The following is a 16,142-nucleotide window of genomic DNA, read 5'->3' on the forward strand; positions in this document are numbered from 1 at the left end:
TTTTTCTTTGAAAAAATGCATTTGTGGTGTGTGATGAATTTTATTTGTTTTTTAATTGTATTTTATGGCTTTTTTAGTTGCCTTGGAGTTTCCTTTGTTGAAAGAGAGGTGGAATGGTAATTTTAGAGATAAAGTGGGATTCTGAGTTGCATTATAATGACAATATAATGGCCAAATATTTATTTATTTGAGGAAGAGCCATAGCTCTGCGGTAAAGCATTTGCTTTGCATGCAGAAGGTCCCAGGTTCAATCTCCAGCATCTCCTGGTAGGGCTGGGAGAGAGACTCCCTACCTGAAACCCTGCCACTGCCAGTCAGTGTAGACAATACTAGAGGGACCAGTGGTCTGTCTTAGTATAAGGCAGTTAATTGATTGATTGATTGATTAATGCTGAATGAGAACATTCTTTCAAAAATGTACTGTGCCAAATGGAGATTGGAGTTGTGCTGTACCATTCCAGGTCCAACATTATACCTCCTTGTTTCTGTTGTCTTGGGCAGTTTGCTATACTGTTTTATAGAAGGAAGAGAACCGAGTGATGTTTGGATATACTTACTCATTGTTATTGTTTAACTTAATACTGTAATCTTTTCTTTACGCATGTTACATATATTTTTAGAAATCCTTAACAACCAATCTGTAAAGCTGGTCACTATGGCTTTCATACTTCACAGAAGGAGCAACACAGTTACAGTTTCTCTTAGGTTGGTACCCCATTCAGCATTTGGCTAAGCTACAATTAGAACTGGAGACTTTCAGCTCCTAGTTCATGCGCTGCTTGTTAACCTTCATAACGTGGCTAGTGCAGTAGCAGAATACTAATCATCAGTCTCTCAAAGTAGTTTGTCTCTGGAGTCTGGCATTTGGCCTGAAGAAAACGTGTCCTACATCTTAATCTAACTTTCACTTGACCTTGAAGCAGAGGTACTATTATTCAGATTATTGTCCTCTAGTCTCCAAAGTTGACAGTGATAGTTAAACTTTTTGCAGGTGGCTTTTGTATTTGTGTGACAAGAATGAGGCTAGCTGTGAAGTACTAGTGTTCCTGATACCCCCTTTTGCTGGTTTCTCTCCATGTTTCTGTGTGCTGCATTGTATATAAATACTCTTCAAAATACTTCCTACATTCCATGAAGGAGCATGATGGAAGGCAAAGCCTTGGGCATGGTGTAAAATATTAGTTTACATTTTTAAAGCAATTATACCTTGCACTCTAAATATCTATACTTTCAAGGTAGCAAGGTGTGATGAGGATGGCAGAGTGGTTAAGAGTAAAAAACCATAGGTAACCATAGAAATGAAAAAGTCCGGGGGGTTCCTCTATGGACAGTCCTGTTTTCTCATTGTACCTCTTCAGTCATGAAGCAAATTGTTGATCCCATTACTAGATGCACTTTAAAAGTCTGGAAAACATGGCAAAGTCATATCTGCCTTGTGTGCTCCCCTTTTAGGCCCTTTGCTCATCCTAATTTATTTAATTTAACAAAATGTATATACACTGCTTGCTTGAACAAAATACATTACAAAAACCAATCTAAACTATTCATAAATATTCATAAAAATACTAATAAAAGCAAACATTAAAAACAAGTCACATGAAAATTTCAAAACCAATTTCAAAACAGTGAGGTGTTTTTAAAAGTCTGCGCTGAAATGGAAAGAAAAAGGATACTTTTGCAGTTCCGAGTGACCTCTAAACAAACAAGGACAGAAATCATTTAGGCTTAAACTGAGTGCAGCTACACCAAATCATTTTCTTAATAATAATGGCATTCAAATGCATGCCAATTGCCCATTCACATGTTTTGAAAACTTATTTCAAACAGCAGCATTTATGGCCAGCAAATTTATGCTGAACTGGTGCAAATTGCCACTGGTTCCCTAAATGGGTTAAAACTGACTTGGGGGAATGATGATGCAAATCTGAGTTATGAGGTTAAGTGGAAAAGAATTTGGTCATCTAAACCAATTAAATGAGTTTCTGCCTACATAAAAGAAAACACTCCAGCTATGGCTTAGGTGGTATAGAACCCCAGTGCAGCTAGCACACATGACATTTGGGGTTTCAACACTGCTGGCAGAACTGTGGCAGGCGTGTCACTTATTAATTGCCTTTGGTGGAGTTGTCATAAGGTGGTGTGCTTTTGGGGAAATGTACAAAAATACATTTCTACTTTTCTGAAGGAGTCTGTGGGCTTTACACCACAATTGTTGTCTCTCTTCAAAGGCATCAACATGGAGATTATGGACAAAGAACTGCTTCCTTATTACAGCAGCACAGCTCTGCATTGCTCAGAAATGGAAGCCTTTGCTGGATTTGGACTTGGGTGTCTGGTATAAATATGTATGGAAAATTGCAATAGCAGAGATGATCACTCAGGCATAGGCAAACCAGATGGTTTCTATGCTGTTTGGCATAGTTTTATTACATATACAAACAGCTCTGTTATACAATATTCCCCATCATTTATTGCTTTGCAGATATGGTACTCATAGTGGTTCTGAACTATTGTGTGCTTCTCTTTAAATATCTTAACATGGCATCTCTCTTTGTGATCTTCCTATCCAATTCACAAAAGGTAAAAAAGATGAGTTGGATATCATCGATGTTAAGACTGGCAGTTACTGTATCTATGTAAGCTATACAAGGGATTTAAATTCTTTATTGATTTTTTCTTCTTCTTGTTCGTCTATTTTATAAAATGCTTGTATTTTGTTAAAGTAATAGAAGTTCTAAAACAGAAAAGGTTGGCAGCATGGTTTGGTGAGAAACCTTCCAAGTTGTGTTCTAATGCCATCAATGTGCATGGTGTTTTGCAAAGCACAAGAGGACAGGGCTCTGCCCCAAAGAGCTTCCAGTCTAAAATTTGACATGGGGGAGACAACAGAAGAAATGAAGGGAAATGGATGCAGAAATAAATAGGAAGACTATGCATTTATTTCAGTTCAGTTGAACTTCAGCTTTAGTAGACTCTGGGACCCTGCTGTAGAATCCTTGGTTCAGTTTGGAACAATCATTGCAGAGAATCCAAGAAGTAAATTTGCATTTCCACACCCAAGCCCCATAAGAGATGTTTAGAATAAAAGCATACCATAAAGGAGGTTAAGAAAGATACCTTAGCTGGCAATTATTTTAGATGAGGGCAGAAATAAAAATATTTCGAGACTATATAGATCATAAGAACAGCAGTAATGTAGAGCAATTCCAGTGGAATTAAAATTCTACTCTATGAGATTTCCCTCCAAAAATGGAAAATTATATTTGAACATGCTGATCTGGCTTAAATTGAAAAGAAAAACAATTTAAGATTCTCAATGCTACTTGACACTCTAATGATTAAGCAAGCTGGTCTGATGGACTACAAATGCTGGAAAAGTGACCTACTAGATTCTAGTTATTGGATGCTGTCTTTCCATGTATTTAGAGCCAATGCCTGCAATTTTTTGTTGTTGGGGGAATTCTAGGAGATATATTAATCATTCATTTATTGGTGATCACTTGTGGCTGAGTAAGATTGTCTTCCAAGATAAGGTCTTTAACGGTGGGTCCATAAGTGACTGTGGAGGCCAATTCTGGATCCACACAGCCTCCCACACTGAGGACATAGGTTTCCAGATGGAAGATGGTCACGATGAGGATTTGTTTGATGTGCCTTCCGCTTAGCTTGTTTGTCCCTTTCGCCCTGTACTCGTGCTTCTTCAAAGTCCATAGCACCTTTGATAATGGCCGACCTCCAATTGGGAAGCTCATGGGCCAAGGCTTCCCAGTTCTCGATGCTTATGTTACATTTTTTTAGATTAGCTTTGAGAACATCTTTAAACCTCTTTTGCTGTCCACCGATATTCCGTTTTCCATCCCTAAGTTGGGAGTAAAGTAGCTGCTTTGGAAGACCTTGATCAGGCATTTGAACAACATGACCGGTCCAGCGAAGTTGATGTTGGAGGATCATTGTTTCAACACTGGTGGTCTTTGCTTCTTCCAATGCGCTAACATTAGTCCACCTATCTTCCCAAGTAATTTGCAGAATTTTCAGGAGGCAGCGTTGGTGGAATCTTTCAAGAAGTTGGGAGTGTCGTTTATAGATGGTCCATGTTTCACAGGCATACAGTAAGGTCGGTAATACAATGGCTTTGTAAATAAGCATTCTGGTCTCCCTGCAAATATCCCGATCCTCGAACACTTTACCCTTCATTGGGAAGAATGTGGCACTCGCAGAGCTCAGATGATGCTGAATTTCATCATCGATGTCAGAGAGATGGCTGCCAAGATAAGAAAAGTGATTGACATTCTCCAGCATCGCACCATTAAGCTGGATTGATGGTGCTACAGAGGGATTGGTTCGCACTTGCTGATGAAGCACTTTGGTTTTTTTGATGTTAAGCAAGAGGCCAAGCTTTTCATATGCTTACATTTAGGATAGTTTGAAGATATTCCTCTGAATGTGCGAAGACTACATTATCATTGGCATATTGAAGTTCTATGACAGAGGTTGACATTACCTTACTTTTTGATTTCAGCCTACTGAGATTAAAAAGCTTTCCATCTGTTCGATATGTGATTTCCACGCCAGTAGGAAGTTTCCCCTCAACAAGGTGTAGAATCATGGTGATAAAAATAGCAAATAAGGTCGGAGCAATGACACATCCCTGTTTGACACCTGATCCCACTTTGAATGGATCACTTTGAGAGCCATTGTTATCCAAAACTGTTGCCGTCATGTTGTCATGGAGGAGTCGTAAAACATTCACAAATTTATCAGGGCATCCAATTTTCAGAAGGATGGTCCAGAAAGCAGTTATATTTATAGTATCAAAGGCCTTAGTCAGATCAATAAACGCCATATACAGAGGTCGGTTTTGCTCCCTGCATTTTTCTTGAAGCTGTCATGCAGTGAAGATCATGTCCACTGTCCCCCTGGAAGGGCGGAAACCATTTTGGGATTCAGGGAGGATGTCTTCTGAAATAGGTAGGAGGTGATTTGCAAGGATCCTTGCAAGGATTTTACCTGCGGTAGCAAGAAAAGAGATGCCTCGGTAGTTCCCACAATCTGTTCTATCATCCTTCTTGAAAAGAGTGATAATAATGGCATCCCTAAAGTCTTCAGGGATCTCCTCACTCGTCCAGATTTTTTTGATGAGCTTATGAAGTTGTTGTGTAAGTTGAAGCCCACCTTCTTTAAAGACTTCAGCAGGAATCCCTTCAGGTCCACTAGCTTTGTTATTCTTCATTTGATTAATGGCTTTACTGACTTCATCCAAATTAGGGGATACTGCAAGCTCATCTCTAATTTGTTGTTGTGGGATTTGTGAGAAGACCTCATCACCCACAATAGAGTTACGATTAAGGAGGTCGTGGTAATGCTCTTTCCAACGCAGTGCAATAGACTCTTTGTCCTTTAGAAGTTTGGTACCATTTATTGAACGTAAGGGATTTGTACCATAATTTGTTGGTCTGTAGATGGCCTTTGTGGCATTAAAAAAGCCCCATGCATCATGAGCATCTGCAAAATGCTGGATTTCTTGAGCTTTCTTTATCCACCAGGCGTTCTTAAGTTCTCTAGTTCTTTTTTGGACCTCAGCCTTTGCACTGGCATAGGTTTTTTTTTCTTAGCAGCACAGTTAATGTCTTTTTGCCATATCTGGGAGGCTTTCCTTTCTTGTCAATGATATGTTCAATCTCACTATCATTCTCATCAAACCAGTCCTGATGTTTCTTAGTTTGGTATCCAATAGTTTGTTCACATGCTGCAGTAATGGAAGTCTTCAGTTTAATCCAGTGTTCCTCATCGTTTTCAGAGAGTTCCGTAGGCAGATGTTTCTTGAGAGTTGTTTGAAAGCAAGCTCGCTTAATAGGAACTTGAAGGGCATGGATGTTCATTTTACGCCGTGGTTTTCTTCCTTGGAGCCTACGCTGAGGAACAATATTAATGGCCATAGTGGATCAAATTAATCAGTGATCTGTCCAGCAGTCATCAGCACTCATCATGGCCCTGGTGAGGAGTACATCACGATGATCTCTGGCACGGACAATTACGTAATCCAGGAGATGCCAGTGCTTCGACCAAGGGTGCTTCCATGATGTTTTAAATTTATCTTTCTGGCATAAGAGTGTGTTTGTGATAAGATCATGCTCTGCACATTTAGTCAGAAGTAGAATTCCATTCAGGTTGCTATTGCCAACTCCTTCTTTCCCAATGGTTTCTGGCCATAAATCAAAATCATGCCCAATTCTTGCATTGAAATTGCCCAGGAGGATAATTTTATCCTCCTCAGGTATCTCTGATAAGATGGTGTCCAGCTGGGTATAAAATCTTTCCTTGATGTCTTCATCAGCATCTAATGTTGGTGCATAAGTACTTAAATAGTTGCCTGCTGGTTTTTGGTGAGTTTTAATCAGAGTCGTTCATTAATGCCAGTAGGAACTTCTGACAAGAGCTTCACAAGATCATTTTTAATAGCAAAGCCTACTCCATGTATTCATCATTCTTGTTCAGGCAGTCCTTTCCAGAAGAAGGTGTAACCTCCTTTTTCTTCCTTCAGTTGTCCCTCTCCTGCTGTTCGAGTTTCTTGGAGTGCTGCTATGTCAATATCAAAACGTCTAAACTCCCTCGCAATGATGGTAGTCCTGCGTTCAGGACGTTCACTATCTGTATTGTCCAGCAATGTCCGTATATTCCACGTTCCAAAGTTCATTTGTCTTTTGCAGTCACTAAGTGGTGACCCCACTGGACGCAGTGATCCAGTCAGGGACAGAGATGAGGCAGACTATGTTTAGGGCACCTTTTCTTGCCCCTTCCCCATACGGGGTGAGCAGAGTGCATCCTGAATAGGACTGCTCAGTCGTGGATACAGCTGCCGAACAACTCAACTGCCTCGATCCTTGAGTTAGGATGACTGAGTCTGTATCCACCACCCATGTGCCGGTCCATGACTAGGGGCTTCCGGATTTCACAGTCCTGCCCCCGTTGCCATTCACCGATCACCATGGGACTTTTGGTTTGCTTTGGTTGGAAGACGCCTATGCGTGAATTTGTTTTATGTGGGGAGATCGGTGCATGACGATCAACACACAATCTTTACAGAAAAAGGCTTTGATCAAATGGCATGGATACCATGACGAATGGAAGTCTTTTATCTGCTGCAGCCTTCATCTGCCTTCACAGCCGTTGTAACATACACATTGTTATCTTCCGCCTGTTCTGCCGTTGAGGACTTTCTTGGATCGTTCTTTGTCTGGTTCCTCTCCCTTCACCTTACCGCCATGGGTGACCCTGCTGGGAGTACATGACTCCCGACAGCATCGCTCACAGGGTTCATTGGAACATGCAAGCCCAATCACCACTGCAAGGTGACGATCCAGCGAGGGGAGATATATTAATGCTAATTATGCTATTTGGGCCAATAACTAGATGAATGGTTATTTACATTGTAGAAATGAGTATCATTTCAAAAACATGAATTGGGAGAGGCTGTGTAAGCCTTGTACTAGTGCCTCTGTCAGGCCCAGGATGTGACTCAGGAACCAGACCAACGGCTGTAGTTAATTCGTGTTTTATTAGGGTAATGTCCAAACAAAGACTGCGTTTTCTCATGAAGCAATACAGGGATACAGGTCCTGTGGCATTGGGAGAAAGTTGACAGAACAAGGGACTTCTTCCCGCCTGTTCTTTAAGAAGGGGCCAAACGGGCGCGCAATCTTTCGCTCCTCCTTAACTGCCCCTCAGGTACTGCCCGCCTTCCCCCCCTTCTCTCCTGTCTTTTCAGCTGTCTGCGTGTGCACGGTGAGGGGGGAAGCATCATCCCCTCCTCTTCTGAAGTTTCCGATTCCAGGATGGGGGATAGGGGAGGGGCTGATGGTAAACTGCCTCCCCGCTTTTCGGCTGTGAGCAGCCCTCCCTCTTTCCCCTCTTGCTCTGAGCCTGAAAGAGGGGGAGGCGTGAGAATGTCCAGGGAGGGCTCAGGCTCCCCGTTGCTAAGCGACCTTATCACTGGCAGTTCCTCTGTTTCGTCTTCGCTCCAAAGGGGGGAAGTTCCTCCCCCTTCCCTCTGCCATCCATCCGAATACTCTTCTCCCAACTCTCCGGGATCCAGCTCCCCGGGATTGGGACCCCAGCTCTGCCTTCCAACAGCCTGGAACCACCTGTATGCTGCCTTGGGTTCTATGATGAAAGAAAGGCAGGGTATAAATGTAATAAATAAAGGATTCAACGGTGGGCTGGATGAGGACCAACAAGTTGATTGTTGTATCCAGTGAAGTTGTCCTGTTAGTGCAAGGACTTCCTCTCCCTGTGTGATCTCTTGCCCCTCAATCTGCTCCAGAAGTTTGGGGGAACACTCAAAATAGGATTGCCAGGCCTCTGGCTTTCACCCAGAGACTCTGGATTTTGGGGACCTCTCCGGGTCCATCACCTTAATTTCTGGACTCCCAACTTTAATTTTAAAAAATTAAGTTTCTAGGTGGTCTGATTCTCGACATATACACCAAAACATCAGCCGCCACCCCCCAACTTCTGTAAAATGAGCTCATAGCTGGCTGCTCTAATCTCGCCCTTTCAGGTTTGTAGCAAATAAGTGTTGACCTCCAGGCAGTACCAAGACCACATTGCAAGGCCTGAAAACTGTTGTTCCATAAATTGAGTAAGTATATAGCTTTCAGTATTTTTCTCTCTTGTGTGCAGGAGTCAAACAAGTTTAAATTTTCCTGGGCTGTTGAAGAGGGCAGTGTTTTGAAAACCTTCCCAGTATGAAGCTTTAATCCAATACTCCCTTTTCTGGGAGTAAAGCTGCAGTGGTAATCCCACATACCCAGACTAAACCCCATTGAATTCAATAGAACTTACTTTTGAGTAGACATGGTTAGCATTGTGCTGTAAATTAATGGGACTTTTGAGTGAACATAGCAAAGAATCATCTTTGTGGTGTAAATCTGTCTGTCCCTCTAATCCTATTTTTAAAGCAATTAGGCAGGGCTTGCATAGGTATCACTGCTTTTATTAAGTAGGACATTAATACTTTCTTAAAAAATGCTGTGCATTGACCAACTGGTTTTGACAATAAACTATTATATGGGGTGTATGTATTTTTGTGTCTCCAGTGTGTGTGTATGAATTCTTCCCAACAACCCTGCGAGGTAGGATTGGTGATTAGAAATCAAGGCAGCTCACAATAAGAAATAAATCCCTGTAAAATCCAATAACCATAACAACAAGTATAAACAGTTGCAAAACAGCTTAAAGTAGCATGATTCTGAATGTTGGGTTGGGTGAGCAAAGTTCCTTATCACTTGAGGTTGCAGTTCGGTGCATGCTTCCCTGTTTCAGTAAGCCCCATTGAATACATTGGGATTTGCTTCTGAGTAAACAAACAGGAGTGCACTACCAGGGCCGGTTCTAAAGGGCAGCCAGGTGGGGCACTGGCCTGAGGGCTCCGCAGCTACAGGAGCCCCTGAGGGGCCCTCTGCTCCCCTTCCGTGATCTGCGGCAGGAGCCACGGATCACAGGACAGGAGGAGCTTCCGAGCCGCCCGCCATCCCCCCGCTTCACCTACCTTTCTCTACTGTTCTTTGCGGCTGTGCGCACTGCGCACTCAGGGTTGCCATCAATAAAGATGGCGGCCGAGGTTTCCATAAGGGACTGAAGCCTCTGCCGCCATCTTGGTTGATGGCAGCAATGCGCGCGCTGTGTGCCATCAACCAAGATGGCGGCCGAGGTTTCCGTAAGGGACTGATGGCAACCCTGCGCGAACAGCAGAGAAAGGTAGGTGAAGCGGGGGGGATGGCGGGTGGCTCGGAAGATCCTGTCTCGCAATCCGTGCCACAGATCGCGGAAGGGAAGCGGAGGGGCTCGTGGCAGGCTGATGCCCAAGGGCCCTGGCATTCCTGGAGCTGGCCCTGTGCACTACAAATATCTTTGCAGGTTGTGTAAATAATAAACACCTTTGACAGTCATGCTTATATAAATATTTATTCATTTAAAGCACATGAATTCCCCTAAGAATCCTGGGAAGTGTAATTTACCCCTCACAGTTATAGTTCCCACCACCCTTAACAAACTACAGTTCCCATGATTCTGTAGTGTGATTCATGTGCTTCAAATGTGCGTTGAATGTGCTTTAAATGAATGTTGTGCATCTGCCCTAGGCAAATGTGCCTTCATTAGTGAATTGAAAAGAAAGGTTTTAAAAGATTTTTTTAAACGGGAAGGGCTGTAGCTCAGTAGTAGAGCATATGCTGCATGCAAAGGTCCAAAATTCAATTTCTGGAAAAGACTATTGCTAGTCCATGTCATCAGTACTGAGCCAGATGGTGCCAAATGGCCTGAATAGGTATAAGGCAGATTTCTTTGTTCCTAACAGTGAAAAAACCCAAGGGCCACAGTGACTCCAAAATGTATTTATGTATTTTATTTATAACATTGATATACCACTTTATTGTAAAAAAAAAAATCTCAAAGTTTATGGAAGGAATTAAAACAATAAAATTATTGGCAAAAACAGTTAAAGACAGGTATTTAAAAACATTCAAAATATTAGAACCAACAATAAGTTAAAAACAGATTAAAAAACACAATAGCTTCTACAGGGTAGGCTTGCCTAAACAAAAATGTTTTTAGCAGGTGCTGAAAAGAGTACAATGAAGGTGTCTACCTAATGTCGATAGGCAGGGAATTCCAAAGTGTAGGTGCTGCCATACTAAAGGTCTGATTTCTTACAAGAGCAGAACAACAACTGTGTGGCACCCGTAACATGGAAAGCACACCTTGAGCTTGGCCTGGTAGCAAATCAGCAGCCTGTGCAGATTTCAGGGCAGAGGTGTTATGTGCTGATAGGGTCTCACTCATGTCAGCAATTGTGCTACAGCATTCTGCACTAACTACAGCCCCCGGGTCAGGTTGTGCTGCATGGGGATTTCTGTGACTCTGGCTGACTGCCAGAATTTTTTTAGTTTTGGTTTTTGGTTAGGAATCTTGACTGGTTGTGGAATGCTGAGAGTTCTGCCTTACTCATAGGAATTTTGTTGTGGTTGGTATGGTATTGCATTTAGGAAATCATCACTTTCTTTATTTGCATTTCATTTACCTTTAACCTCACTCCCTGACATCCAAAGAAGCAACAAGAGTGGTTCCATGCGTTCAGCTCAACCTCCTTAAACCCACTGATGATACAAATTGCTGTTTGCATGATGGTTTGTTTCTTGCCCAATACAGTAGGGCCCCACTCATACGGCGGGTTACGTTCCAGACCCCTGCCGAAAAGCGAAAACCGCTGAAAAGTGGAACTCATTGAATAGAATGGTGCGCGATGCCCCAAAACTGCTGTAAAATTGGAACAAGCGCTGTATGAGTGGGGCTTTAGTCTGATTTTGTCTAATTGAGACTGCTGCATTAGCAAAGCGCTGTAAAGCGAAGCACTGTAAAGTGGGGCCCTACTGTAGTGTTAAAAGAGAATTCACATACTGGGAAGTGTGGCTGCAGTCGCCCCCAAGCTGTTGCCTGTGAAGGTAGACCAAACCAAGTTTGGAGCAGCCATGTTAAAAGGTAGGGGCAGGATATTCCAGGCAGGGGGTTGCCAACCCTGCTTAGATATAGATATTTTTGCTCCTTCTCACTACACCTCAGTCAGATGCTTGTCTCAGTTGTCCTTCTGGTGCCTATTGAAGACCTTCCTTTTTCAACAAGCCTTTTAAGTGGAGATTTTTATGCCGGAATTTAGCTGTATTGGACTTGAAAGTGTTACGTGTGTGTGTGTATTTGATGTTTTTATTGTTAAATTGCTTTATGGGAAGCGATTCATAAACAAAATTGATTAAATAAAAACATTTCTCCATTTTGCCAAAAACAACTAGGTTTTTAAAAAATGTAAATCAGTTTCCAAAAAGATGAGAGCTTCCATGTTAAGTGGGAAAGACTCTATTGAAAATTAGGTGAACTGATTGTAATGTTAAAGTCTTCTTGAGATGTTACTCTGACAGATCACAAAACCATGGTTTGGTGAGGGTGGGCACGTGGCTTCCAGGATTAGGAATATGTTGATTCAGACTTAATGCTAACCAGGAAGAAAGGAGGACATTCATACAGTGGGAGGAAAAAAGAGGAAGAGCTTGCAAACCCATGGGACATCACCGAACCATGGTTTAGTGATTGGCGGAATGTGGTATCTGTACCTAAATAGTATCTATTCATGATCGTTTAAATAAATGTAAGGTGGTACTTTAATTAATAATTGCTTTCTTTCACATCAGTTTTTAGTAGAATAAATTCCCAAAATGTTTGGTTTTAGATTTTTGAATAGTTCTACTGTCAGGCACATATTTGGAGTCTGCTTGATTGCTTGGATTAGAAATTATATAAAGCTCAAATGCTATTGCAGTAGGTAAGTATGAAAAAAGTACAGTTTTTTAAGTCTATAACTTTTGAACTGGTGCAACTGTATTTTAACTAACAGGATGTATATTGCTCAGGATGTTTGACTTTTAATTCACTTTCATAACCTACTTCAGACAGTGCTATACTGGTTGAGCTGCAATGAATATTGAGTTTCTCCCCTCCCCCTATTTAGTACTTTTTAGTTAATAATTAAGAAAATGGAATGCTAAGCATATGCAGAGGTGGCATTTTGTATGCTAACTTAGAACTGTACTTCAGTGATGTGGAAAGAGTGGAGACAGTTATAAGGAAAAATCTATTTGTCTTAACTTCCTCATGTTAACATTTATTAAAGTTTGTCAGCTGTCCCTATTTTAAATTAATAGCATGATTTTCTCTCCCCACCCCTCCAGTATTTGCTTTTGGTCTCATACTGACTTTGGTAATGCAGAGGAAGGTCTGAGAAAGGTGTGTAGTCCATTAATGAAATATTTAATAGTTAATATAGTCAATATTATCAAAGCTGGTTGTTTCTAACAGATAAGGAAAAACATAGGACCTCTGGTGAGGCAGAAACTGGGGGAAGGAGAAAGCTTTCTTTCCAGCCAGCCATCCTTACTCCTGAAGATACCTTTTCCTTTCCCTACCTAGGAGATGCAGCTTTTCTGGTGGAGGCAAGTCCTCTAGGTGAAGATTATCTAGCCAGAATACATACCAGCCTGCTCTAACCTTTCCATTGCCTGGCTTCCTGGGGGCTGCCTATAGGGTCACTGTGTTAAGCACTAGATACAACAGGAGCAGAATATGACATATCACTGTCAAAAGCACTAAAAGAAGCTGATAAGAGATTAGCAAACAAATCAGACCTAAACATTCCCATTACATTTTTTTAAAATGACAATCTGGATTTCTTTTAAGGATTAAAATCAGTGACATAAATAATTCATGAACTGTGGGCAGTAAAATGCAGGGTTCAGTTTTGACAACATGCTTGAAAACCAATACGGGAGAGTAGTAGCCTTAAATATTTTGTTTAACTGGGTATAAATTCCATTCTGAAATACATATATTCAAGTTTTCAAATGAAGGCAGAGCATTTATTCCAGACTAGCTGCATATTTGGCACCCCTGCCCCCACCCTTGGCTGCCTATCTTCCTGGTTTTATTATTGAAATAATCCTAAAATTTGGGTTTTCTTAAAAGCAACTAGCTACGTTATCTATTCAGAACAAACATTGCCTTTTTTATTATAAGCAAAAGTACGTTGCCTTTTTATTATAAACAAAGGTACGATCTTCAACAATTCCGTTTTATTTTCTGATGACCAAAAACTTCTCTAGATTCATTTTCTTCATTTGGTCCAGCCCCTCCTCTTACAGATAAACACAGCGAACAAGCAAAAGGCCATGAAGTTCAGGACTTCACAGATTACACATTCAATTTTGTTCTAAGGATAAAACTTAGAATGTTAAGCCCTCCTCAAAAAATGAGCTATGCAACCATGAAGGTACTAGTGGGCACCAGCGGAGAGGGTCTGAGGAACTGCTGTTACTTGCTGTGTAATTGTCTCTTGTGGTTGCTTTCAAGCTTCATTTGACAAATTAAAAAAATGTACAGGCTGAAAATTTGCATTGAATATATTTTACATGTGTCCATTAAATAATGAATTGTATATGAGTCAGTGAGACTTGGTTGTCTTTTTTCTTGAACCTTAATCATCTTCTAGGATTTCACCAATGTTAAAAAACCACCTTCATCCATTTTTTCTTTGTTCTAATTTATGTTAAAATTCTCTTATTCCTTCCAAAAAAAGTGGGAAATCGGCTTCACAAATAAAGAGGTTACATAAATTAGATATGTCAGCTTATCTTTTCTTGACTCTGTACTATTAAATTTTTGCTAATCTGTTAAATTCAATAAAATCATAGCTGCTGGAAAATGTGTTATTATTAGCCCACGATAGGCTCCCAGTATTTAAATTGCACAGTGCTCATTACCTAGATTTTAGCTGTGTTTTGTCTAGTTTTATTATGTATACAGCTTAGAGAGTTCTGTGCTGGGGAAATCTTATTAACACATAGGACATGCTTGATTCATGAGTAATTTGTGTGAGTGATTAGAAAGAATGGAAAGAGACAGCTTCTTCAAATCTCCCTGTCACTGATCTGTAAACCACGGCATGTTAAATCACCTAGGACAATAAATCTGATAAACTAGTATCTTCCAATCAGCCACATCCTAGAAGGAACTAATTAATAGGTAAGAACATATTGGAGTCAAAGCTATGGGTTTCTCTTTTGAAGGTGTCACTCGCAAACTATGCAGAAGAACAACATGCCAAATTAAGGTGGTGCCTGCTAATGCTCCTGAAATGTCTGAGAAGGCAAAAGGAAGGCTCTGTGCATATGAAAATATTATCCTGTCTGAAGTAGCCTGGCAGCTTCAAACTAAGAACACAAGTGCATTAATAAATTGGTCTTCACTTGGGATAGTACTCAACTAGATTGAACCACAATCTAAATTGGCTTGCAACAATGATATCTCCACCACCATTGTACTGAATAGGTTGACCATCTTCAGTACATGCTATATAATAATAGTCACGATGGCACAGTGTCTAATTTCAGTTTTAGGTAATACATATGTGGCATACTTTCAGAAACCAGTCCAAGATTATCAAAAGTTGGAAGAAGCTGAAAAAATATTCAGAATCTGATAGTCTACATCTTCATATGTATAACTAAAAATTGATCTCATCACTATTGCCTGATTCACCAGGCAAGGCAGTGTGCCCCTTCCCTCATGTAGGATATAGCCTTTAATGAGAACTAGGGCCTATACATGTAAATGTCTACTTAAGTAGGCCCTACTTGCATCCTATGAAAAGAAGTACATGGATGTGCCATCCAGGCATTCAGAGACATTAGAAAGAACTTGGAATAAAGGATTTGATGTTTTACTTCAGGGATAATGTATGTGCATGCACCCATGATTAAATGGGAGAATGTGTGAACAATCTAATGGGAAAACCAGAGGTGCAGGGCCTGTTCCTAGAGTTGGGCAGCAGTCGACTAAGATTTGAAGACACTGTGAATAGGGAATGTTTGTTCACCGCCCTGAGAGCTATTTCGCTAAGGGCGGTATATAAATTGAAATAATAAAATAAATAAATAAATAAAGATCAATAGAGTGTGTAGACAAATGCATACCTGTGTGCCCATTAAAATCTATTGTGCTTTAATATGCTTAAACTCTTGGGCTTCTGTGAACACATTTTATATTAATGCCACTACAAAATTAATATTGCCTACCTCTGTCCAGAGATTAAATTGTGATTAATTCATCTTGGATTGTAGTGGTAGAGTTGCTCTTACAAAAATTGCTATTCATTTAAAAGAGTTGTTAGTATCTTACAATTGCTGGCACTTGAGTTACCACCCCTCTCAAAAGGATTCAGTGTCAGGCATAGTCAATTATTAGTATCCATATCATAGAGAATAAGTAAGGTGTTGTACTACGACCTGGGAGACCAGGGTTTGAATCCCCACACAGCCATAAAGCTCACTGGGTGACCTTGGGCCAGTTGCTGCCTCTCTGCCTCAGTGGAAGGCAATGGTAAACCCCCTCTGAACACTGCTTACCATGAAAACCCTATTCGTAGGGTCACCATAAGTGGGAATCAACTTGAAGGCAGTCCATTTCCATTTTTCCAGCTGAAGGAGGTCACCTGCCCATAATTACAGATAATGTCTTGCCATGAACAGCCATAGGGGCATGTT

Source organism: Rhineura floridana, chromosome 6, assembly GCF_030035675.1.
Source record: "Rhineura floridana isolate rRhiFlo1 chromosome 6, rRhiFlo1.hap2, whole genome shotgun sequence".
NCBI classification, from domain to species: Eukaryota; Metazoa; Chordata; class Lepidosauria; order Squamata; family Rhineuridae; genus Rhineura; species Rhineura floridana.